General features: G+C 39.3%; 2 non-coding genes across 2 annotated transcripts; both read right to left on the bottom strand.

Moving 5' to 3' along the window:
* Positions 1-13,561: 13,561 nt before the first annotated feature.
* Positions 13,562-13,667, bottom strand: LOC118483544. The gene has a single exon (XR_004870834.1). It is a non-coding gene; the product is annotated as a small nucleolar RNA R71 (small nucleolar RNA).
* Positions 13,668-18,131: 4,464 nt separating this feature from the next.
* On the bottom strand, positions 18,132-18,237 carry LOC118483487. Its single transcript, XR_004870776.1, has one exon. It is a non-coding gene; the product is annotated as a small nucleolar RNA R71 (small nucleolar RNA).
* Between the last annotated feature and the right edge of the window lie 9,486 nt (positions 18,238-27,723).

Below are 27,723 nucleotides of genomic sequence, written 5' to 3' on the forward strand. Positions count from 1 at the left end.
GGATGTCGAGCTGTATCTACAATCAAGCAATGAGCAAAAAGGTAAAGGGTGACACGGGATGTACGAGGAAAGCCCTAAATCAATCTAAATCGCCGGCACAAAACCTCGGGAGCTGACAATCGCAGCTGCCTTGTTCTTCTTATTACTTCAAATACCAGGATACAGTGCAGGATATGATGCAGATCAACTAAGTGTTACAATGCGATTTGATTACAAGTGTAAGTGTGTTGTGAGTGTTTGTAGTTAGAGAGCAAGAGAGTTCGAGAGATTGTGTGTCCTTATCTGATCCGATCAATCCTATTTATAGTAAAACAAAACTAACTAACTAACTAGCCTATAAACCCGGGATATAACGAATATTCCCTTTGTGAACGTTGTAGTCCACGTCTTTCGTCTTCAACGTTCATATTCCAACAGATTTGCCCGAGTCTTTGGGAGAAGAAGTCCACTTGAACGTTATAGAATTGCACCATCAATCTGCACGTGAATCAATTAGTCACTACCAGGATACTGTATCAGGATGTTACCAATATCCTGATCCGATATCCTGATCATAACAAAAGAAACATAGTCAGAATATTATTCAGGATATATGAGCAGAAAACCACCCACAACAGGAAACGAGTGGAAGAATTGAAAGAAGATGATTATTTCCCAGAAGCATGCATTGCATAGAGAATATTGTTGACTATTCCAGTCACTGTGGCATCTGCAGAAAGAAGTTTTTCAAAGTTGAAGTTGTTAAAATCTTACTTAATATCTACAATGTCTCAAGATTTACTTAGTGGGTTGGCGATGATAGCTATCGAGAACGAAGTCTTAGATAATATAAATTGTGAAGAGTTGATCCAACAATTTACTATGAAGAACGCAAGGAGGGCTGCACGAATCATTGGTTAGCTATTAACCTATTATTTATTACGGTAAGTAACTCTAGAATACTATGATTGTGTCATTATCGTAATTGCATTGTTTATCAAATACTACAATTTTTGTCATTTTCGTAATTATATTGTTTATCGTTAAAGCACATGGGCCCGTTTTTCAAGCTCGAACAAGGTACGTGAATTCTCAAAGACGCCACTGCGTAACAAAATGAGCAACTGAAACCCTAGCTGCCATTGAACACGCTTTTATATCATGTAACTTGAAAGTTACACTTTGCCCCACAAGAATAGGCCCTCCTAATCGGACCCCCTAAATGTTACATATACAGCCCTCGAACTTCAACCTGTTTACAACTCTGACAAAAAACAGTTATAACAATAACAAGTATAGTTATAACAACCAAGCCCATCTCAGATATATTCACACACAGGCCCAATAGCCTAATATGAATAAAAGCACCAAACTGATATACTGCCCAATAATAAATAAAGGAATGCGATGATGTTATGATGTGTGAATTAACCAACGAGAATGTCACATTTTAACATCCCCCCATAATTCATACAACAAACATATCAAACATTCCTATTTTTTCACAAAAAGCTTCATGTTGAAAACCATTCAACCCTTTGGTGAATAGATCAGCCAATTGATCCTCAGATGCAACCTTTTCAGGAAGAACGACTCCATTTGCAATCTTTTCTCTCAGAAAATGCAAATCAATCTCAAAGTGTTTAGTCCGTTCATGAAACACTGGATTAAACACAATAGAAATGGCAGACTGACTATCACAGAGTAATTTACCTGGCAACATATACTCAACATTCAACTCTTTTAGAATATTTAAGATCCACATAACGGCACAAGAAGCAGAGCACATTGCTCTATACTCTGCTTCAGCGGTAGATCTTGCAACAACATTTTGATTTTTAGACTTCTAGGAAATAATAGAGCTTCCCAAAAAAAAATACCAAAACCAGTAACTGACTTCTAGTGGCCAAACATTTCGCCCAGTCAGAATCAACAAACCCTTTTAGAACAAACTCATTTTCTTTTTTAAACAAAATCCCTTTACCTGGATAGGGGAAGGTTCATTTGAGAAGAAAACTAAATTAAGAAGAAAAAGAACAAATTGTACAAATGTAAAATATTAAATAGTTTTTCTCTCAACTCATTTATTATTATCTTTGACTAATTAATTAATCATATACACTATCATCCTCCACACTTAAATTTTTGCTTACACACGTCAAAATTTATCCTACACGTTTTGAAATTTATCCTACACAGTTCGTAATTCATCATACACACCCCGTAATTTATGCTACACTTTAAATTAAATATTTTTCTTTTTTTTAAATATGTTTTTTTGAAAATAAGTTACAAGTTTAATGTAGTTAGCTATTAAAAAGGAAGACTACCAATTAATGATCCATTTAAGTTTACCAATATACCCTTACACTAATATTAAATACAAAAATTAAATGAAGTAAAATGAAGCATTCTTATTGGTTAAAATTTCTTCTTTTTTATTCTTACAAAAAAATTCTTCTCATTTGAACTCTCTACTACCTGGATATTGTTTTAAATATTTAAGTAACCTCAATGCAATTTGCAAATGACATACTTGTGGAGAATGCATAAACTGGCTTAAAAATTGTATGGCATAACTTATATCTGGTCTAGTAATAGACAAATATATTAGTTTGACAATAAGTTTTTGAAAATTTGTGACATCTTTTACAACATTCTGATTTTAACTTAACTTGTTAACAATAACATGACTTTGTTCTATAAGAGTGTTAACAGGTTTAACACCTACATACCCAAATTCATTAAGCAGCTCAAGACAATACTTACATTACAAATACCACTTTCAACATATAAGACCTCAATACCCAGAAAATATTTCAACACACCCAAATCCTTGATTTGAAAATTGTCACTTAAAACCTTTTTAATTCTAATGATATCAACTTTAGAATTACCAGTGACTACAATATCATCCACATAGACCAAGAGCACAACAAACACAAACTTATCAGAAAGTATATACATAGAATGATCACATAGACTCTGCACAAAACCCATTTTAAGCAAACTTCATTTAACTTTTCATTCCACTTTCTAGGTGCTTGTTTTAACCCATATAACGACTTAATCAACTTACACACTATAGTCTCATTTTCAGGAAAATGCCTAGGTGGTAATTTCATATATACATCTTCAGAGATAGACCCGTAAAGGAACGCATTATTAACATCTAATTGGTATATTTGCCAGTTATTTTTAACAGCCATACTTAAGATACACCTAACAGTAACCATTTTAACAATAGGAGAAAATGTCTCTCCAAAAAAGACCTTCATAACTTGTGACCTTGTATGGACCCCACAAGTCCAAATGTACTAAGTCACCAACAGATTTGGTTTTATGTTCACTTAAGGGAAATGGGGCCCTAGCTTGCTTAGCTCTATGACATATTTCACATGGACCATGATCACTAGAGTTTAGATTAAGATGTTGTTTTTACACCGCTAAGACCTGGTCTGAAGAGTGCCCTAGTCTACTATGCCAAGTAAAAGATTTCACAGAACTATTAAAACAAGCATTAATAGAATTACCATTATTTCCTACAAAATATAGCCCACTATCCTGATTACCATTCACCAGGACTTTCCTTGACTTGGAATCCTGTAATACACAACTATTATCATTAAACACAACTGAAACATGGTTATCCCTAGCTAACTTGTACACAGACAACAAGTTAAAACAATCATCAGGAACATAAAAGACATCTTGCAAAATTATATCCTCTGTTAGTTTTTGATTACCAATCTTTAAAACCTTAACATTTGTTCCATTAGGGTGACTCACAATAATACCAAACTCAGATACATCAACATCATTTATTAAATTTTTATCAGTCTTAACCATGTGTTGACTAGCCCCCAAGTCAACAATCCACCCATAGTTATTACTAAACATAACAGAAATGGAACAACTAACAAAGTTAAACACATTAAAGCACTCACCTCCCATAATAGGATTCTGAGACTCTGACCCACTATTTTCACCAACTAAACTCAATAACTTGGTAATCTGCTCAGAAGTAAAAGGCAAACCAGACACAGTAGAAGCAACAAATTTTCCAACAACAGAACTAGATCTATTATTATTAGTAAGATTGCCTTTACTAGAAGGATTATTATTATTATTAACTCTTTTCTTAAAACCTGGAGGATAACCAACAATTTCAAAGCACCTATCAACAGTATGACCCAACATATTACAATGTGTACACTTCAAATTAGGATTAGGTCCTCTAGTTAACCTTCTTTTATTATCAAAACCTTGGTTAGACTTAGAAACAAATGACACACTCTGTGTTTTAGACCCACTACTAGATAACCTATGTAACTCTTCTCTAGAAACAATAGAGAATGCCACCTTTACAGAAGGAAATGGTTCTCTTGTCAAAATATTAGTTCTCACAGGTTGATATACATCATCAAGACCCATGAGAAACTGTTATAAGTGTTGAAAAATCATTAAAATCCTTAGCAGCTTGACAAGAAAAGGAAGGCAGATGAAGCATAGCATCAAACTGCTTCCACATTGTTGTCAACCTATTATAATACTCAGCAACAGTGCTGCCATTTTGAGAAATACTATTAATTTTTTATACAAGTCATAGACAACAGAACCATCAACCTTGTAAAAAAACTCTTTAAGATTAATCCACACTTCAGAAGCCAACTTAGAAAACACTTGACCAAGAAAAAGTTCTTCGGAAACAGAGTTTAATAACCAAGTTAACACGACAGAGTTACATCTAACCCATTAATTAGCTAAAACTTCATCATCCTTAGACTTTTCTACTTTACCATCAATAAATCCATATTTGTTCTTTGCTTCTAAGGCTAGTTTCATGGCACTTGACCAAACAACATAGTTTTCAGTACCCTTTAGTTTAATACTTACAATGGTTAAACTACTAGAGTCACTTGGATGTAAGTACAAGGGGTATCCTATGTTTAGTTTACTAATCAAAGTTTGTGAAGTACCTTCACCATCACCCATGATAACAACTCTCAAAAAAAAAAATCAACAACAATCAAATAGCAGACCAACAACAGACAACAGAACAACAGATCAATTAACAAACAACAGATTTATCAATCAGATAACAACTATATTATAAGACAATCAGAATAAGACACAACATACAAGAATAAATACTAGGGCGAAGCTGAGTCAGGGACAAGATTCCAGATTCATCACTCTATGGTGCCTAGACATGCCTTTACTCAGGAGCCACAATCTAAGACACAGAACCAATACAAACTACTATAATCTCAACAAGGAAAAATGAATCACCACAGAATATGCAAAGATATCAAACAGCAATAAGCCAGTCCTCACTACCCCGACGTCAACTAATCCAACAACAAAAACAAAACAAAGAGAAGGGAGGAAAGATCTTACAGAGAGTCGTATAATATCAACAAAGATCAAAACTGTAGTTTTCAAGAACTACAAAATCTGATCAAGCCACATCAAAATACACCTGGTTAGTTTGCCCTAAAACCTTCAAGGGTTTTAGAGACCAACACAGAGTGTAGATTCCACCAGAAGATGAGGAGTCTACTACCAGAATCAGAAAACCCTAACTAGGGTTTCCGCCGCACAAGATCGGAACAATACACTCCCAAGATCAAGACGATCTAACCAACAACAGACAGATCCGCAAACCCTAGAATCACCAGGAGCGAACCTAAAACAAAAATCAACAACAAATCAGAATATAACAACGGAAACAACACAGATCAGGAGCGATTTTCTCTCTGATACCATGTAAAATTGATATGAACAACACAGAAACAAGACAAAAGCAACAACAACACCAGATGTAGTGACAAAACGTGACGTAAAATTTTTATTAGTTAACCAACACTAAAAACTCCCAACCTACCAAGATCATAAAAATTGTAAGATCTATAACAACAATACAAGAAGATGTAATCAAGTGATGATAATCAGTTGATTAATCAGAACGATACAACCAAAATATGATGATCCACAGGATCAACAACAATATAGAAGAAACAATGAGACAAGATCAGCAATAGATCTTCAACAAATCTTCAACAGAGTGGAAGAACAATCAGAGAGAATGTGAGAGCCTGATACGTAACAAAATGAGCAACTGAAACCCTAGCTAACATTTAACACTCTTTGATATCATGTAACTTGAAAGTTACACGTTGCCCCACAAGAATAGGCCCTCCTGATCGGACCCCCTGAAATGTTACATATACAGCCCTCGAACTTCAACCTGTTTACAACTCTGGCATAAAACAGTTATAACAATAACAAGTATAGATAACAACCAAGCCCATCTCAGACGTATTCACACGCAGGCCCAATAGCCCAATATGAATAAAAGCACCACACTGATATACAACCCAATAATAAATAAAGGAATACTATGATGTATGAATTAACCAAATGAGAATGTCACATTTTAACAGAGCACTAGCGTTTGTGTTTGGTTGTAGAGGTTGTGAGTTCTAGTCTTTTAATTGTTGGTTTAGGCCCCAATATAACACCCACTCAAAAACACACGAACAAGAAATATGTCTACTACTTGAACTTCTTATAATTTAGACTTGAGAGTACACCATTAAAGTAAACTAATATTATCCTATTTATAACAAAAAAACAAATAAAACACATGCATATATAACTCAGTCCACGTACTCCCTTTAATTAGCAACAAACAAACTCCAACTCTCACTTCAACGCCTCAACGTCCATTTTGAAGTCCCAACAAATTCGGTCAACAACTGACTAGGTCTTCAATAACGTGCAAACTACCAATGATCCATGACCCGTTTGCTATCCGGTTACCCATTTAAACAAAACCGGTAACCGATTTGACCCGTACACGACCCCTAACATCAAGAATATTCCCAACATTAATTTCCTTTTTGGTAAACTTTTTATTTGTTTTTAAACAAAAACTTACACGCTATGAGGGTTCATAGCCTTTTTTTCCAAAACTTAGTGTTAAAAGTCATGAGACAGTCTCAGAAAAAGACTCACACGATTGGGAGGATATTAGAAACTTGTTTCCTGGCAATGGGTCAATGATTTAAGTCTATCCTATGTTAATAATGAATTGCATGTTGTCCCCTTTAATTTTGTTCCAGTTTCTTCTTGTTTTACTTTTTCATACGTATTGTTCAAGCAAAAAATCATATAGTTTTCCCATGCCTGATGACTTAAGGGTAAGTTTTTTTTTTATGCTTGCGCATTGGGCCACCAATCCGATAACAAATAATTATATATGTTACGATTGTTGATGACCGCTGATTGTGATGTCTGTTTTGACTGAATCATTGGCATGACCGCTGATTGTACGCCCTGTTTGCGGTATGGGCATATAATGTATATATCTGTGGGCGCTCGGGGAGTACAAGTGAAATTACACTAATTTTAACGTTATTTTACTAATTGGTATCACAAATTCACCTCGTCTCTCCTAGAGCTCGACTTCAAACAGTGTAAAGCCGATCATTCCCTTTTTTATTTTTAGAAGGGAAAGTTACTTTGTTGCAGCCCTTATCTATGTGGACGATGTTCTTATAGTAGGTAACGACCCTATCAAAATACAAGCCACGAAAGATGAACTGGATAAACGCTTCAGCATTAAAGACTTGGGTAATCTAAGATACTTCCTAGGCATAAAAGTGGCTCGCACTTCAGAAGGTTTGGTTCTATGCCAAAGAAAGTACAACTTAGATATTCTCAAAGATGTGGCTTACAAGGCTATAAACCGAGTCCTTTTCCCATGGAGCAAAACATAAGTTTAGATAAGGGAACAAACGAAGTCAAAGTTGATGCAAGTCAATATCGTCGCCTTATTAGTAGACTACTCTACCTTTCAAGCTGCGAGACCCGACATCACCTACTCGGTTAATGTTTTAAGCCAATTTGTGTCTGACCCAAGACAAAGCCATATGGATGCCGCCCACAGAGTCTTATGATACCTCAAAGGGACACCAGGGCAAGGCATTCTTTTACCCCGTGGTGGAACCAAACTCACAACTTATAGTGATTCGGACTGGCTTGGATGCCCATTCACTAGAAGATCCAGAACTGGGTATCTCATTCACCTCGGAGGGGCTCCAATCTCTTGGAAAACTAAGAAGCAGTTTATCGTCTCTCGCTCTTTTACAGAAGCAGAATACCGAGCCATGGCTTCTACAGTCAGCGAAATCTTATGGTTAAGATGGCTTCTACAGGCACTCGATGTTCCTTTAAATGAACCAACCCCGTTATTTTGTGATAATCAAGCTGCTAGGCATATCGCCAATAATCCCGTTTTCCATGAACGAACCAAGCATGCGGAGATGGATTGTTACTTCATTCAAGAACGAGTTGAATCCCATGAAATACAACTTTTACGGATTGACACTAAAATGCAGATTGCTGACCTTTTAACTAAAGGATTGGGAACCCCACAACTCAACTTTTTGTAGGAATCCGTTTGTGTAAAATAAATAAAAATATTTTATTAACTTGAATTACTGAAACAATTTACAGAATGAAATAGAAGTGCAATACAATTACAACTGAAAAAATGAAAATACAAGAACTAAAAACTCGAACAGACGAAACTGTTCTTGGCTGAGGATCGTGTTAGACACGGGTCCCTTAAATCAAATTTCGTGTCTCCCAGGAGAACACGTTTGTTTCCAGGATACAACAGCCGCAAGCAGTTGCACTGCCGGTCTTGACTCCAACCCGAAGGTGTACCTCGCTTGCTTGAGAGATAAAGATGAGAATTCTGTAGGGAGAGAAGATTGTATAGAGCTGGTGAATTTTCTGTGTATCTTCTGCAATAGGGTAGCACCCTATTTATAATTGCAGGTATAGAAGAAACTGAAAAATGAATTAAATGGAGAATTAAATTGCATTAGACGTCTTTAATGCACTTTAATTCGTCACTTAATTCTTAGTCAAACGCATTAACTTCGTCAGTTTCGAATGCTGAGATGTAACTGCACAGCATTAACTGCTGCTGGAAGCTTCTGCGCGCGCGCGCAGGTCTGCACCCGCATGCGCGGTGCGTCCACTTGGCTCACTGCCATGCGCGCGCGCGCAGGTCTGCACCCGTATGCGCGGTGCTTCCACCTGGCTCACTGCCATGCGCGCGTGCGCCATACTCACTCAGGTCCATGCGCGCATGCGCGCGTGTGCCACGTCACCTGTGAGCCTCTACGAGCACGCCACACAGTCACGCCGTTTTGGCTCACTTTGGTGCACCGCGCACGTCACATCAGGCACATGAACCATGCGCGCAACCGCGCGCCTTCATGTGTACTCGCGCGCGTATGCGCATGACTGCCACGTCATGCGCCACTGCACGCGGACCCACCAGGGTCATGCGCATGCATCCCACATCACCAACCACTTGGTCCTTGCAACCCTTGTGCTTCACCACGCGCGCGCGGTCAAAAATACAAAGGCGGCTCTCAAGCGGCTCGCGGCGATGCGAAGTGCAAAGTGCGCCATCAAAGCGCCACATTGCGCCTCATTGCCCATGCCACGCGCGCGCGCGCGCGTGTGCGAGTACGAGTGCGAGTGCGAGTTAGGGTGCTCCGCACCCTTCGCGAGTACACTAGTGAGTGCTTCCATGAAAGGATGAAGAAATCCTACTTAAATACCCCTTTAAGTTCCATCTCTCATCCGATGTGGGACAAGGTGCCACTTTCCCACATATTTCAGCATTCAAGTTTCAAACACCAAACTTTGAGCATCGATATCTCATTCATCTTAGCTCCGTTTTGGACATGGTTTAGTTCTTGCGAAGCCCTTCCAACGTAGAACTCAAACCCATAAATAAATATATAAAACCCACTCATTTTATTATATTTATTTTTAGTCCAAAATTAGGAAAAACTCATTTTCCTAACAAAATTTCCAACAATCCCTCACATTAATAGAAATCGATCTATCAAGTTTCAACGATACACGTTCAACAGTTGAGCATTGCAAGATAGGTAGGTGTAACCTTTGAACCTCCTTTTGTGAAGCATACTTAGCCTCCTAGGGTCTTGTAGACACGGTGTCCTTGAACAATCTCCCATTTATGTAGGCGACAATATACATTCACACAATACTCTCCCTAGTCGAGTCAAGACCTCATGGTTGTGTCCGTTTATGGTCATGGAACACGTTCCTGGTTCTGCGAGAGCTCTAGGATTTGCGCCTCCCCACAAATCCATTCGAAGCGACCCCACTTCTCTCTAACATAGGTGATTCCTCTGAATCATTAAAAGCATCATGGTTAATTTGGATTCTCAAAATCCTTAACCTCAACATGCTTAACCTTTCCTTCGTGTCACTGATTGGAATGGACTAGGAAGTATACAACTCCCTTTATTGATTTTGGGGCACCCCCCACAGTGACTCCCTTTGGGTTTATGATTAAGTTTGCCAATTGAACCTAGATCTTGGGATCTCCAGTCAACTAGGTTAGGTTTCCCTCATATTCCCTTCATTTATGGGCTTTAGTCCCATTCCTCTTGACAACCTATACACCTTATCTGTGCTTAAGCCTTTTGTTAACGGGTCCGCAATGTTCTCATTTGACCTCACATAGTCAACTAAGACAACACCCGTTGAGATAAGTTGTCATACCGTGTTGTGTCTACGTCGAATGTGTCTTGATCTGCCATTGTACATCATGCTTTGTGCTCTAGCAAGAGCAGACTGATTGTCACAATGTATGCAGATCGCCGTCAACGGCTTTGGCCATCTTGGAATATCTTCCACAACATGACGTAGCTACTCCGCCTCTTCCCCGCTTTTATCTAAAGCGACAAATTCGGATTCCATCGTAGATCTAGCTATAACCGTTTACTTGGAAGACTTCCAAGCTATAGCTGCGCCAGCAAGTATAAACACATATCCACTTGTCGATCTATGATCTTTTATATCCGATATCTAGTTCGCGTCAGTGTATCCTTCTATCACTGCTGGATCACGGGTATAATGCAATCCATAGTCTCTCGTGTATCTTATGTATCTGAGCACCCACGTGATAGCTTTCCAATGATCCTCGCTCGGATTACTGACGGGTGGTCCTTTGGACAACCCTTAAGCATGTTAAAAGACGAAATAGTCCTCCACTTAATCGTGTAATTATCTTGAATTAGATAACTACGGTGTTTATGTTTCAGGTGCGGTTTAGGAGCTAAAAGATGGATTAAACGCAGCTTGGGAGGCTTTGGTGATGAACGGGTCAAGAGTGGAACAAAAGATGAAAGAAAGAAGAACTTTCAGGTCATCACCGTAAATTACGGTCCCACCGTAATTTACGGTGGACCTGAAAAACAAATGGTTCCCCACCGTAACACAGGTTGTTTATGCCGTAAAAGAACAATGTTCACCGTAAATTACGGTGGAGCCGTAATTTACGGTGGAGGCTGCGATCCAAAGTGTAACTGCCCTCATTTAAATCAGTTTTAGAGTGTCTTTTGGATATCTTTCATCATTGGACGATTGTGGATGAACATTGGGGCGAATTTTGGCTACTTGCTTGGTTTGTGAACATTTCTTATCATTCGGTTTGTATTTTCGATTCGTATGAACATTAGTTTGATTATGATGATGATTCACCGAGCCATGTCCGGCTAAACTCTTCGGTGATCATCTTAGGTGAATGTTTCTTGAACTTTTGTGTGTTTAATTTCTGAATTTCTAGAATGATAACTTGCGTTGCTTGAATGTCATGGTGTATGTTTGATTATTTGTAGTTTATTAATCAATATTGCAATTTCTAGTCTTAATCGTACGTTCTTGGTGCCGTTGGCAATCGAGATATCACGGGAAGGGTTAGGGTTGGTTATTGGTTAATTGGTCATCGGGAAACAACCTCGCGTTTATATAATCTGAGTACTTTGTTCCCTTTTATCACTTCAATCATCTATGCACGAGTTATGTCTATGTAACTCTTTCTAGTTGGAATTACACACAATTGTTTAAAGAAACTGAAACCTAAGGTGATCATTGTTCTCTCCTAATTTGTTTTACAACCAACTTTGATTTGAATTAGTTTTTAATTTAGTTTTTCTAAATCAACAATCCAAACTCTTGAATTTTAATTTCTGCAATTTAGTCTAATATTAGTTTAAGTACAAAGCTATACAGTCGACACATCTTCCACATACTCCCTGAGTTCGATACCCTACTACCACTATCTATAGTTGTTTGGGGATTAAATTTGCGTGACCCACGACATCACGTCAAATTTTGGCGCCGTTGTCGGGGAGTAGTGCGCAACGTGTGTTAGTTTAATAGTTTTGTTTGTTATTTTCGGGTTTACGTTGGTTGTGTTTAGTGTGCAGGTACTTCAGGTGTATGCATACTAGAGGCTCTCACAGGTCATCACCGCTATCGTTTGATCCGGAAATTGAAAGAACGCTAAGACAAAACCGAGTTTTAGTGCGAGAAAACAAAATCATTGGTTCACCCACATCACCCATCACACCGAGAAACATCATGGCTGATTCTCAAATTCCACCTACAACCAGTCAATCATCCTCATCCTTTATACCTACTTCCACCCAACCATCACCAAACACTACATTACCTAATACCATCGCTGAATTTACACCATCCAATGTTACCCAACCAATCACCACTCAAACTGAGCCTACCATCACCTACAATCCATCCACCACAATCCCACCATTATCCCACTTCTTTCCCCCAACTACGGGTCAATCATCATCCACCTTCACAATTGCACCCAATTCAACTATCGTGCATACTACTTCATCTTTTAGACCACAACAACAACAGTCGGGCTTCCAGTATTCGACCATCCCATTTGGGCAGACCTCGGGAATTCAAGGAGATGGTTATGAAGAGGGATTTGAAGATTATGAGGGTTATGAAGATGATGGGTACGGTTATGGAGGTTATGGTGATCAAGGGGAGTTTGGGTATTTGCAAAGTCAATCTCAAGGGATGGCAAGTGTTGGTGGAATGCCACAACAACAAATTATACCACAACACATTCGGCCAAGACCACAAGGGCCACCAATACAACAACCTATTCCATTGCAACAAGTTCGGCCACAACATGTACAACCACAATTTCAAAGGCCGATTCAATACCCACCGATGCCCCAACAACCAATTGCACCACAAGGGCCTATACCAAGACCAATGGGTCCTATTCGTCCAAGGGGTCGATTGGGTGTTCCAAGAAGGCATCTTAGGGAACAAGCAAGGGGAATAGAGGCACATTTCAGGCCAATCATTACTCAAAACCCTTCACCGGTGGTTATCCCTCACAACAACCAAGGGAGAACTTTTGAAGTAAGAACAAACTCGTTGCAAAGTTTACCGAAGTACAAAGGGTTAGCAACGGAGGAGCCGTATTTCCATTTAGAGGCCTATGACTCAATTTGCAACACTTTTGGGAGTCAAGGTTTTTCGGCCGATGAAGTCAAGTTGGTCTTATTTCAGTTTTCTTTGGAGGATAAGGCAAAGAAGTGGTTCTACACTTTGCCTTCGGCATCTATTTACACTTGGGGGGAAATGCAACAAACTTTCTTAGACGAATTCTATACCGCCCAAAAGACCAATGATGCTAGAAAGGGGTTGAGGAGCTTCCAACAACAACATGGTGAGATGTTCCATGAAGCGTTCGAATGATTCAATATGATGATAAAGAATTGCCCTCACCATGGAATCGAATTGTGGGAGTTAATGAATGCCTTTCATGAGGGGTTGAGTGCCGAAGACGCACGCGATTTGATGTCTATCACCGGTGGGACTTTTGGAACAAACTATGAGAATGAAGATTGGGAGTTCTTGGAAAGCATGGCAACTACATCAAAGAGAAAAGCTCAAGCCTCGAGAAGAGCCCGACCGATCACTACCCGACCGCAAGTGCATGCCATAGATGATGGTAATGTTCCAACTACTAACCAAATTTATGATGTTTGTGCTTTGTGTAATGAGATAGGTCATGCGGCTGAAAATTGCCAAGGGATGTTGGAAGGGCAATACGAGGAAGTCCATGCGGTTCAAGGTCAAGGTCAAGGAGGAGGTGGTAGGAACTACAACAACATGAATTCTAATACCTACCACCCCGGATTGAGGAACCATCCGAACTTTAGATATGGGAACCCTTCAAATCAAGCGAACCCAAATTTTCAAGGTAGCCAAGGTAATTTTGGTTCACGCCAATCTTACAATAATCAATGGCTTGACCCGAGGCAGCAAGAGGGAGCGCAACAACAAGCAGGGAGTAGCAGCGGCGCATTCGGATTTGGAGAGTGGAATGATATGATGTCATCCATCTTTGGACCTCCAGGACCGCGCTACTATTAATCAGGTGGTATTCTCCCTTGTGTATAGTTTGTACATATTTTTGGTTTTATGTTGGTTATGGTTGGGAGGATGGGTGGTGTTTGATTATGTGGTTGATTGTTGGGTTGGTGTTTGTTGGTGGTGTCGTGTTTAAAAAAAAAAGAAAAACATAAAAAAAAATATAAAAAGAAAAATACAAAAAGAAATTTGGGGTTTGAGAAAACAAGCTTTTGTTGATGGTGATTGAGTTTAGTGATCAAAGCCTCCCAAAGCCATACATTGGGGTCAATGTATCCCAAGTGTGGGGATGGGGGGAAATTTTGAGGTTTTTGAAAAATTTTGAGCCAAGCGAAATGATGTGAAATTTTGAACGCCCTAACTTAACCCCAAGTTGATGCACCGGCAACCCTTGATACCTTTTTCGTTCTTGGTGAGAGTTGTAGCCACACTTGTACATAAATAATTGTCTTTGATGAGAGTGGCTACGGGTGGGGGTGCGTTAGAACTTGTGCTTGAATGCGATTTGAATCTTTAGTAAACATGAATGTAGAAAGGAAAAGGGCATTAGGTAGCCTCGTCGTTGGTGTGAGCGAGTGTGGGATTTGGGGGGTTGGACCTCATAAGTATATATATGAGCATGGTAGTGAGAGGGGTGGGGGTTTGGACATTTAGTTGCCCATTTTGTGCCTTTAAAGCTTATCATTTGTTTCCCCTAGCTACTTACTTAAAATTTACCCAAATTTGACCCGGTCTTATAGTGTTAGTGATGGTATTAGTAGTTTTGCTAGTTTGAAGTAGATATGGTTAATGTGTTATCGTATGGTTGTTTAATTGAAAAAAAAATCAAATCAAAAAAAAAAAAAAGAAAAGCAATGAGAAAAAGAAAAAAAAAGGGGGACTTAATTGTCTTGTATACAGTAGTGCATTGTTTGTTAGTTTGTTTTTGTTTGTAATAAAAAGACCGGGTCGAATTTTCGCTACTTCATATATATTCCATTTCCTACCTATACACCTAGCCACGTTACAACCTTGAAGTCCCTTTGATTTGCATTCATGTTTGACCCATTTTAGGAGAATGATCGATTCAGGTACAAGCTTATGATTGTGCAACCACCCGTTTGCCTAGTGTGTGTCTAGCTTATCTTTGCTAGTTTTCACTTGTAGCCGAGAGGAGAGAATTTGAGAGGGGTGCATTGCTTGGGTGTTAAAAAGGGGTTGGTAAAGAGATTGCATGCTTTGCTTGGTTTAATTTGATCACTTGTGTTGAAATCATTTTGATGAGTTGCTTGAGACAAGCAACGGTTAAGTGTGGGGATGTGACGGGTGGTCCTTTGGACAACCCTTAAGCATGTTAAAAGACGAAATAGTCCTCCACTTAATCGTGTAATTATCTTGAATTAGATAACTACGGTGTTTATGTTTCAGGTGCGGTTTAGGAGCTAAAAGATGGATTAAACGCAGCTTGGGAGGCTTTGGTGATGAACGGGTCAAGAGTGGAACAAAAGATGAAAGAAAGAAGAACTTTCAGGTCATCACCGTAAATTACGGTCCCACCGTAATTTACGGTGGACCTGAAAAACAAATGGTTCCCCACCGTAACACAGGTTGTTTATGCCGTAAAAGAACAATGTTCACCGTAAATTACGGTGGAGCCGTAATTTACGGTGGAGGCTGCGATCCAAAGTGTAACTGCCCTCATTTAAATCAGTTTTAGAGTGTCTTTTGGATATCTTTCATCATTGGACGGTTATGGATGAACATTGGGGCGAATTTTGGCTACTTGCTTGGTTTGTGAACATTTCTTATCATTCGGTTTGTATTTTCGATTCGTATGAACATTAGTTTGATTATGATGATGATTCACCGAGCCATGTCCGGCTAAACTCTTCGGTGATCATCTTAGGTGAATGTTTCTTGAACTTTTGTGTGTTTAATTTCTGAATTTCTAGAATGATAACTTGCGTTGCTTGAATGTCATGGTGTATGTTTGATTGTTTGTAGTTTATTAATCAATATTGCAATTTCTAGTCTTAATCGTACGTTCTTGGTGCCGTTGGCAATCGAGATATCACGGGAAGGGTTAGGGTTGGTTATTGGTTAATTGGTCATCGGGAAACAACCTCGCGTTTATATAATCCGAGTACTTTGTTCCCTTTTATCACTTCAATCATCTATGCACGAGTTATGTCTATGTAACTCTTTCTAGTTGGAATTACACACAATTGTTTAAAGAAACTGAAACCTAAGGTGATCATTGTTCTCTCCTAATTTGTTTTACAACCAACTTTGATTTGAATTAGTTTTTAATTTAGTTTTTCTAAATCAACAATCCAAACTCTTGAATTTTAATTTCTGCAATTTAGTCTAATATTAGTTTAAGTACAAAGCTATACAGTCGACACATCTTCCACATACTCCCTGAGTTCGATACCCTACTACCACTATCTATAGTTGTTTGGGGATTAAATTTGCGTGACCCACGACATCACGTCAAATTTTGGCGCCGTTGTCGGGGAGTAGTGCGCAACGTGTGTTAGTTTAATAGTTTTGTTTGTTATTTTCGGGTTTACGTTGGTTGTGTTTAGTGTGCAGGTACTTCAGGTGTATGCATACTAGAGGCTCTCACAGGTCATCACCGCTATCGTTTGATCCGGAAATTGAAAGAACGCTAAGACAAAACCGAGTTTTAGTGCGAGAAAACAAAATCATTGGTTCACCCACATCACCCATCACACCGAGAAACATCATGGCTGATTCTCAAATTCCACCTACAACCAGTCAATCATCCTCATCCTTTATACCTACTTCCACCCAACCATCACCAAACACTACATTACCTAATACCACCGCTGAATTTACACCATCCAATGTTACCCAACCAATCACCACTCAAACTGAGCCTACCATCACCTACAATCCATCCACCACAATCCCACCATTATCCCACTTCTTTCCCCCAACTACGGGTCAATCATCATCCACCTTCACAATTGCACCCAATTCAACTATCGTGCATACTACTTCATCTTTTAGACCACAACAACAACAGTCGGGCTTCCAGTATTCGACCATCCCATTTGGGCAGACCTCGGGAATTCAAGGAGATGGTTATGAAGAGGGATTTGAAGATTATGAGGGTTATGAAGATGATGGGTACGGTTATGGAGGTTATGGTGATCAAGGGGAGTTTGGGTATTTGCAAAGTCAATCTCAAGGGATGGCAAGTGTTGGTGGAATGCCACAACAACAAATTATACCACAACACATTCGGCCAAGACCACAAGGGCCACCAATACAACAACCTATTCCATTGCAACAAGTTCGGCCACAACATGTACAACCACAATTTCAAAGGCCGATTCAATACCCACCGATGCCCCAACAACCAATTGCACCACAAGGGCCTATACCAAGACCAATGGGTCCTATTCGTCCAAGGGGTCGATTGGGTGTTCCAAGAAGGCATCTTAGGGAACAAGCAAGGGGAATAGAGGCACATTTCAGGCCAATCATTACTCAAAACCCTTCACCGGTGGTTATCCCTCACAACAACCAAGGGAGAACTTTTGAAGTAAGAACAAACTCGTTGCAAAGTTTACCGAAGTACAAAGGGTTAGCAACGGAGGAGCCGTATTTCCATTTAGAGGCCTATGACTCAATTTGCAACACTTTTGGGAGTCAAGGTTTTTCGGCCGATGAAGTCAAGTTGGTCTTATTTCAGTTTTCTTTGGAGGATAAGGCAAAGAAGTGGTTCTACACTTTGCCTTCGGCATCTATTTACACTTGGGGGGAAACGCAACAAACTTTCTTAGACGAATTCTATACCGCCCAAAAGACCAATGATGCTAGAAAGGGGTTGAGGAGCTTCCAACAACAACATGGTGAGATGTTCCATGAAGCGTTCGAACGATTCAATATGATGATAAAGAATTGCCCTCACCATGGAATCGAATTGTGGGAGTTAATGAATGCCTTTCATGAGGGGTTGAGTGCCGAAGACGCACGCGATTTGATGTCTATCACCGGTGGGACTTTTGGAACAAACTATGAGAATGAAGATTGGGAGTTCTTGGAAAGCATGGCAACTACATCAAAGAGAAAAGCTCAAGCCTCGAGAAGAGCCCGACCGATCACTACCCGACCGCAAGTGCATGCCATAGATGATGGTAATGTTCCAACTACTAACCAAATTTATGATGTTTGTGCTTTGTGTAATGAGATAGGTCATGCGGCTGAAAATTGCCAAGGGATGTTGGAAGGGCAATACGAGGAAGTCCATGCGGTTCAAGGTCAAGGTCAAGGAGGAGGTGGTAGGAACTACAACAACATGAATTCTAATACCTACCACCCCGGATTGAGGAACCATCCGAACTTTAGATATGGGAACCCTTCAAATCAAGCGAACCCAAATTTTCAAGGTAGCCAAGGTAATTTTGGTTCACGCCAATCTTACAATAATCAATGGCTTGACCCGAGGCAGCAAGAGGGAGCGCAACAACAAGCAGGGAGTAGCAGCGGCGCATTCGGATTTGGAGAGTGGAATGATATGATGTCATCCATCTTTGGACCTCCAGGACCGCGCTACTATTAATCAGGTGGTATTCTCCCTTGTGTATAGTTTGTACATATTTTTGGTTTTATGTTGGTTATGGTTGGGAGGATGGGTGGTGTTTGATTATGTGGTTGATTGTTGGGTTGGTGTTTGTTGGTGGTGTCGTGTTTAAAAAAAAGAAAAACATAAAAAAAAATATAAAAAGAAAAATACAAAAAGAAATTTGGGGTTTGAGAAAACAAGCTTTTGTTGATGGTGATTGAGTTTAGTGATCAAAGCCTCCCAAAGCCATACATTGGGGTCAATGTATCCCAAGTGTGGGGATGGGGGGAAATTTTGAGGTTTTTGAAAAATTTTGAGCCAAGCGAAATGATGTGAAATTTTGAACGCCCTAACTTAACCCCAAGTTGATGCACCGGCAACCCTTGATACCTTTTTCGTTCTTGGTGAGAGTTGTAGCCACACTTGTACATAAATAATTGTCTTTGATGAGAGTGGCTACGGGTGGGGGTGCGTTAGAACTTGTGCTTGAATGCGATTTGAATCTTTAGTAAACATGAATGTAGAAAGGATAAGGGCATTAGGTAGCCTCGTCGTTGGTGTGAGCGAGTGTGGGATTTGGGGGGTTGGACCTCATAAGTATATATATGAGCATGGTAGTGAGAGGGGTGGGGGTTTGGACATTTAGTTGCCCATTTTGTGCCTTTAAAGCTTATCATTTGTTTCCCCTAGCTACTTACTTAAAATTTACCCAAATTTGACCCGGTCTTATAGTGTTAGTGATAGTATTAGTAGTTTTGCTAGTTTGAAGTAGATATGGTTAATGTGTTATCGTATGGTTGTTTGATTGAAAAAAAAAATCAAATCAAAAAAAAAAAAAAGAAAAGCAATGAGAAAAAGAAAAAAAAAAGGGGACTTAATTGTCTTGTATACAGTAGTGCATTGTTTGTTAGTTTGTTTTTGTTTGTAATAAAAAGACCGGGTCGAATTTTCGCTACTTCATATATATTCCATTTCCTACCTATACACCTAGCCACGTTACAACCTTGAAGTCCCTTTGATTTGCATTCATGTTTGACCCATTTTAGGAGAATGATCGATTCAGGTACAAGCTTATGATTGTGCAACCACCCGTTTGCCTAGTGTGTGTCTAGCTTATCTTTGCTAGTTTTCACTTGTAGCCAAGAGGAGAGAATTTGAGAGGGGTGCATTGCTTGGGTGTTAAAAAGGGGTTGGTAAAGAGATTGCATGCTTTGCTTGGTTTAATTTGATCACTTGTGTTGAAATCATTTTGATGAGTTGCTTGAGACAAGCAACGATTAAGTGTGGGGATGTGACGGGTGGTCCTTTGGACAACCCTTAAGCATGTTAAAAGACGAAATAGTCCTCCACTTAATCGTGTAATTATCTTGAATTAGATAACTACGGTGTTTATGTTTCAGGTGCGGTTTAGGAGCTAAAAGATGGATTAAACGCAGCTTGGGAGGCTTTGGTGATGAACGGGTCAAGAGTGGAACAAAAGATGAAAGAAAGAAGAACTTTCAGGTCATCACCGTAAATTACGGTCCCACCGTAATTTACGGTGGACCTGAAAAACAAATGGTTCCCCACCGTAACACAGGTTGTTTATGCCGTAAAAGAAAAATGTTCACCGTAAATTACGGTGGAGCCGTAATTTACGGTGGAGGCTGCGATCCAAAGTGTAACTGCCCTCATTTAAATCAGTTTTAGAGTGTCTTTTGGATATCTTTCATCATTGGACGGTTGTGGATGAACATTGGGGCGAATTTTGGCTACTTGCTTGGTTTGTGAACATTTCTTATCATTCGGTTTGTATTTTCGATTCGTATGAACATTAGTTTGATTATGATGATGATTCACCGAGCCATGTCCGGCTAAACTCTTCGGTGATCATCTTAGGTGAATGTTTCTTGAACTTTTGTGTGTTTAATTTCTGAATTTCTAGAATGATAACTTGCGTTGCTTGAATGTCATGGTGTATGTTTGATTGTTTGTAGTTTATTAATCAATATTGCAATTTCTAGTCTTAATCGTACGTTCTTGGTGCCGTTGGCAATCGAGATATCACGGGAAGGGTTAGGGTTGGTTATTGGTTAATTGGTCATCGGGAAACAACCTCGCGTTTATATAATCCGAGTACTTTGTTCCCTTTTATCACTTCAATCATCTATGCACGAGTTATGTCTATGTAACTCTTTCTAGTTGGAATTACACACAATTGTTTAAAGAAACTGAAACCTAAGGTGATCATTGTTCTCTCCTAATTTGTTTTACAACCAACTTTGATTTGAATTAGTTTTTAATTTAGTTTTTCTAAATCAACAATCCAAACTCTTGAATTTTAATTTCTGCAATTTAGTCTAATATTAGTTTAAGTACAAAGCTATACAGTCGACACATCTTCCACATACTCCCTGAGTTCGATACCCTACTACCACTATCTATAGTTGTTTGGGGATTAAATTTGCGTGACCCACGACATCACGTCAATTACTGGTGTATCTACTTAGCCTGCTCACAGCATACGCTAAGTCGGGTCTAGTACATGTCATTAGATACATTAGACTACTAATGATCCTTGAGTACTCTAACTGAGAAACACTCTCGCCTCTATTCTTCCTTAGGCGTTGGGTATTATCAATTGGAGATCGAGCTACACTCGTATCATCCGAATTGAATTTCCCAAGGATCTTGTCCACGTAGTGAGATTGACTCAACACAAGACCATTTTAGGTTCTAGTGATTTTAACTCCAAGAATCACATCCGCGAGACCCATGTCTTTCATGTCAAACCTCGCTTTCAACATGTCTTTCGTTGAGTATATTATCTTATCATCACTCCCCATGATAAGCATATCATCTACATAAAGACATAAAATCACATAACCTCTTGGTGTGTCTTTAAAATAAACACACTTGTAGCACTCATTTATCTTGAAACCATTGTCAATCATGACATGATCAAACTTTTGGTGCCATTGTTTTGGAGCTTGTTTCAAGCCATACAAAGACTTGACTAATTTACATACTTTACCCTTGTTTCCATGGGCGGAAAAAACCCTCAGGTTGTTCCATGTAAATTTCTTCTTCTAAATCGCCATTTAGAAATGCGGTCTTTACATCCATTTGGTGAACTTCCAAATTTCTTAGAGCCGCAATTGCAAGAACCAATCGTATAGAGGTTATTCGCGTTACAGGCGAGTAAGTATCAAAGTAGTCTAGACCCTCCTTTTGTCTATATCCTTTGATCACTAAATCACACACATCGGTATGAATTAAATCAAGGGGTTCGGTTATCCGTTCAACCGATTTAAACGATGACCTCATAAGTTTAGATTCAACACATGTCTCGCATTTGTGATTGGACTCGATATGGAATGTTGGTATTAAGTTTAATTTAATTAAACGTCGTAATGAATTAAAATTTACATGTCCTAGTCTACCATGCCAAACATTAGAAGACTCAATCATGTAAGTAGAAGAAGAACTTTCATTCATTTTTTGTTTTGGTTCACAGCCAATACATTCATTTTAAACATACCATTAAGGGCATAGCCCTATCCAACAAACATTCCACGTCTAGAAAGAACAAAATTGTCCGATTCAAACACTAGACGAAATCCAAACTTGTTGAGCATCCATCCCGACACGAGATTCTTCCGTATCTCTGGGACATAAAGCACATTTGTCAAGGTAAGCTCCTTGCCCGAAGTCATCTTCAAGACGATCGTGCCTTCCCCCTTGATGCTTACGGTAGCTTTATTTCCCATATAAAGCTTTTCTTCACCTGAAGCTTCCTTGAATGTAGAGAAAAGAGCCTTGTCTCCACAAACATGGCGGGTTGCACCCGTGTCAACGAACCATCCTTTTGGGTTTTCACCCATTGCGTTGACTTCTTCAATCATAGCCGCTTCCTCGGTTATCATTGCGATTAGAGGCATACCATCCTCATCAACCATGTGCGCACGCTCACGCTTAGGTTTGTTGCATTGGTTAGCACGGTGCCCCGTCTCGTTACAATTGTAACAAGTACCTTGGAAAGGCACAGGCTTCTTTTTCACAGCTCCCTTTTTCGGTCCAAGGTTGTTAACCTTTGCTTTCCCTTTGTTGTCCTTTTTACCCTTGCCTTTCTTGCCCTTTGAGGACTCCCCAACTTCCACCATGTTTGCCTTAGCCGAAGCTTGCAAAACGGTGCCTTTTTGGGCCACCCTGTTTTCTTCTTCTATATGAAGACGAAGAACAAGGTCCTCGACTGACATTTCCTTTCGCTTGTGTTTAAGATAATTCTTAAAATCCAACCAAGCAGGAGGTAATTTTTTGATCATGGCTGCCACTTGAAACGTCTCGCTGAGTACCATTCACTCAGCGTGGATGTCATTTAGTATAATTTGCAACTCTTGGAGTTGGTTCATAACACTCTTGTTATCAACCATTTTGAAGTCCAAGAAACGGGCGACAACAAATTTCTTTGTTCCCGCATCCTCCGTTTTGTACTTTTTCTCCAAAGACTCCCATAATTCTTTGGAAGTCTTGATATTATAGTACACATTATACAAGGCATCCGCGAGACCATTGAGAACATAGCCTCGACATATAAAGTCCGAGTGCTTCCATGCCTCTACCGCGCTCAGAGCCTGAGCATCGGTCTCCCCTTCCGCAGGTTGGGGAACAGTCTCCGTCAAGAACCTCGCAAGGTTCATGGTGGTCAAGTAGAAGAACATCTTCTGTTGCCACCTTTTGAAGTGGAGACCCGAGAACTTCTCGGGTCGTTCAGCATGATTTGCCACTGTGGACGCTCCCACAGTGTTGGCAAGGGTTCCAACGACAACATTAGTGTTGCTGGTATTCACGTTTTCAGTCGACATTCTGAAAAAGTCCAATGAAACAAGTTAAAATTTTGTTTAGAAATAATAAATGTGCTAATTTATTATTGTCCAAAACTAAACAGAAGCAAGAGTTTTGAAACCACTGCGCAGCTTCTAAGTCCAACTTTGAAGACTACAACAGTAGGTTTTTAGAACTCAATAAAGAATGGAGTAGAAGCAGAGTTCTGTTTTGACAAAGTCGCTCATTTGAATCAAAACAGAGAAAAAACTTTTTAAAACACAACCTGCTGTGAGAAAAAAAAATTGAATTCACAGCAGAGAAGTTTGTGATTCTACACGAACGGTGTTTTCAAAATTTGTTTTAAGATTGTAGGAATCCGTTCATGTAAAATAAACAAAAATCTTTTATTAACTTGAATTACTGAAACAATTTACAGAATGAAATAGAAGTGCAATACAATTACAACTGAAAAAAATGAAAATACAAGAACTAAAAACTCAAACAGACGAAACTATTCTTGGCTGAGGATCGTGTTAGACACGGGTCCCTTAAAACAAATTTCATGTCTCCCAGGAGAACACGTTTGTTTCCAGGATACAACAGCCGCAAGCAGTTGCCCTGCCGGTCTTGACTCCAACCCGAAGGTGTACCTCGCTTGCTTGAGAGATGAAGATGAGAATTCTGTAGGGAGAGAAGATTGTATAGAGCTGGTGAATTTTCTGTGTATCTTCTGCAATAGGGTAGCACCCTATTTATAATTGCAGGTCTAGAAGAAACTGAAAAATGAATTAAATGAAGAATTAAATTGCATTAGACGTCTTTAATGCACTTTAATTCGTCACTTAATTCTTAGTCAAACGCATTAACTTCGTCAGTTTCGAATGCTGAGATGTAACTGCACAGCATTAACTGCTGCTAAAAGCTTCTGCGAGCGCGCGCGCAGGTCTGCACCCGCATGCGCGGTGCGTCCACTTGGCTCACTGCCATGCGCGCGCGCGCAGGTTTGCACCCGCATGCGCGGTGCGTCCACTTGGCTCACTGCCATGCGCGCGTGCGCCATACTCACTCAGGCGCATGTGCGCGTGTGCCACGTCACCTGTGAGCCTCTACAAGCACGCCACACAGTCGCGCCGTTTTGCCTCAGTTTGGTGCGCCGCGCACGTCACATCAGGCCCATGCACCGTACGCGCAACCGCGCGCCTTCATGTGTACTCGCGCGCGTATGCGCATGACTGCCACGTCATGCGCCACTGCGCGCGGACCCACCAGGGTCATGCGCATGCATCCCACATCACCAACCACTTGGTCCTTGCAACCCTTGTGCTTCACCACGCGCGCGCGGTCAAAAATGAAAAGGCGACTCTCAAGCGGCTCGCGGCGATGCGAGCGTGCGCCACATCGCCCACGCCACGCGCGGGCAAATGCGGGTTAGGGTGCTCTGCACCCTTCGCGAGTACACTAGTGAGTGCTTCCATGAAACAATAAGGATGGAGAAATCCTACTTAAATACCCCTTTAAGTTAAATCTCTCATCCGATGTGGGACAAGGCGCCAATTTCCCACATATTTCAGCATTCAAGTTTCAAACACCAAACTTTGAGCATCGATATCTCATTTATCTTAGTTCCGTTTTGGACATGGTTTAGTTCGTTGCGAAGCCCTTCCAACGTAGAACTCAAACCCACAAATAAATATATAAAACCCACTCATTTTATTATATTTATTTTTAGTACAAAATTAGGAAAAAATTATTTTCCTAACAAAATTTCCCAACACTTTTTACTCGGCAAGTTGGGCGTTAGGAACCTACACGCTCCAACTTGAGGGGGAGTATATCATTGTTTTACTGAGCACAATAAATATACGAACATCTTTGAACCATCTCCGTTTAGAGTATGATGACGATGATTAAAGCCTCCAACCAAGTTAGGGATTCATGGTGGTAAGTTTTAGTTTCTCGGTTATAATAATTTGTATCTATGATAGATTGCTTCATAAATGTTTGTATAAATTTTGGGTTAGGATTTTGCAAAGTTTATCATTTTTCATGGCAAATTGTTGATGTTTAATGCTAAAAACATGACTGCAACAAGAGTCATTAGCATGATAATGCTTGATATTGTTTGTAAACTTCACGCCCCATTCTCAGTTTCAACTAAAAAATTTAGGGTTCTGATTAATCAATTATATATGTTAATTTGAGGATTTAATCACGCTAATGTTGCTGTACTTTATGTTTCAGATGAAGAATGTAACCAGCCACAATATCAAAAGTTGGTCAAAGCAGGAGTACTTTATGAATATTTAATAAAAGTATTTTTCTTGATGATGCTGCAATCTGATTTTAATCTATTTGATTTAAGGCTTAAAGTATAGTTTTAAATTATATAATTTAGTTTGTGAAGTTAAAAGTTGCCAAATCGAAAGGCGCCAAATTTAGTTTTAAACTGTATAATTAGTTTTAAAAACAGGTTTTTAAATCGTATTAGGTTAGACTCATAAATTGTTCAATCGGTTGAATTAGGTTGTACCGGGCGGGTTCAACCGTGTTAACTAATTAACCTTATAAATCCATAAAATACAATTTCAAATCAAAAAATAAGCAAATACTACATCATTCCATAATAAAAATATTCCAAAAATTAATCCATAATTAAAAGATGATCTAAAAATTCAACATTGGTACCTTTTTCAACACTAGGTCTTACTAGGTAAACCGTTACTTTTTTGGCACTTAAATTTCCAAATTTTAACCTTTGGCCTGGTACCGGTATAACCCAATTTATCAGTGGTACAGCTCTTTGTTGTTCCGTCGTTTTACCGGTATGATTCGTACCGTGCAAGTTTCCGTCATCCGGTTTAACTAGTTCAACCGGCTTGCGCAAATCAAATTTTTAACCCGCAACACTTCAAAACCTTTTTTGTTTCGCTTGATGAACAAGACATCCATCCCCTCCACACCGTTCCCTCAGTCAACACTTTTGTGACACCATACTGCATCTGCTCATGTAGAACACATAGCTTAATGACCGCTGTTCCCTCATGCACAATAGGACTGATTTCAAGGAATTACAAAAGTAGTTTGTTGTTGCACTTGTGGGTAAAATTAGTGGGGAAAACTAGGTTCGATTCGGATCGACTTAATTTACTAAAAGAATTTGCAAACTTGTCAAGTAAAAATAGAGGATATTCGAGGACAAGTATTCATTTTCAAGAGGTAAAGGGTGGTTTAGAGAACATAGTAATATTGACTTTGACGTCAAGACATAATTTGTTTTGCTAAATATGCCTAACTTGATATAAACACGACAAATCCGATCGTCAAAAGTCCAACAGCCAATACCGTTATGACATGTTGTCTATGTAAAGCAAGCATCTTGCATTCACCGACATGGTATTACACACATGCTTTTAGAACATTAAAGTGATCAAAGTTGGTTAATAATAATATAAGGGAAAATTACGAAAATTGCCATTGACTAAAATTGTGACAACTCGTATTTTCAAAGCCTTTCTTCTTGTACTGATCTCTTTCATGCTTCGTTGTACCTCGTAATTACGTGTATGTTATATGGAATGGTTAATGAATTGTTTGATTATACGGGAATGATTGTGAGTTAGTTATGTATTATGTGTAATGTATAACGATAGTTTGGTCGCACAAAACCTTCGGGTCACACTACACTCTTTCGGTTAGTATGATTCACCATTAGTCGATTTACATTCCTTTCTAGCCATAGTTATGTATTGATAAATTGAATGATTGAATTGAAGTTTTGTGTCCAACATTCCTTTCTAGCCATAGTTATGTATTGATAAATTGAATGATTGAATTGAAGTTTTGTGTCCATCTTGTTTTCTATTAGAAGCATGATCTAGGGTTTTTATAAACAATATGATTGAGCATGGTCTGAATCAAGTGTTTGATGTTTATTGAATCGGGTTGTATGACATGAATGTATTATAATGATTAACTAGTAAACTAGGGTTGCATGATAAAAGATTTCGATGTTCTTGGTGAATGGGATTTACGGA

The sequence above is a fragment of the Helianthus annuus genome, chromosome 10, assembly GCF_002127325.2.
Source record: "Helianthus annuus cultivar XRQ/B chromosome 10, HanXRQr2.0-SUNRISE, whole genome shotgun sequence".
Lineage (NCBI taxonomy): Eukaryota > Viridiplantae > Streptophyta > Magnoliopsida > Asterales > Asteraceae > Helianthus > Helianthus annuus.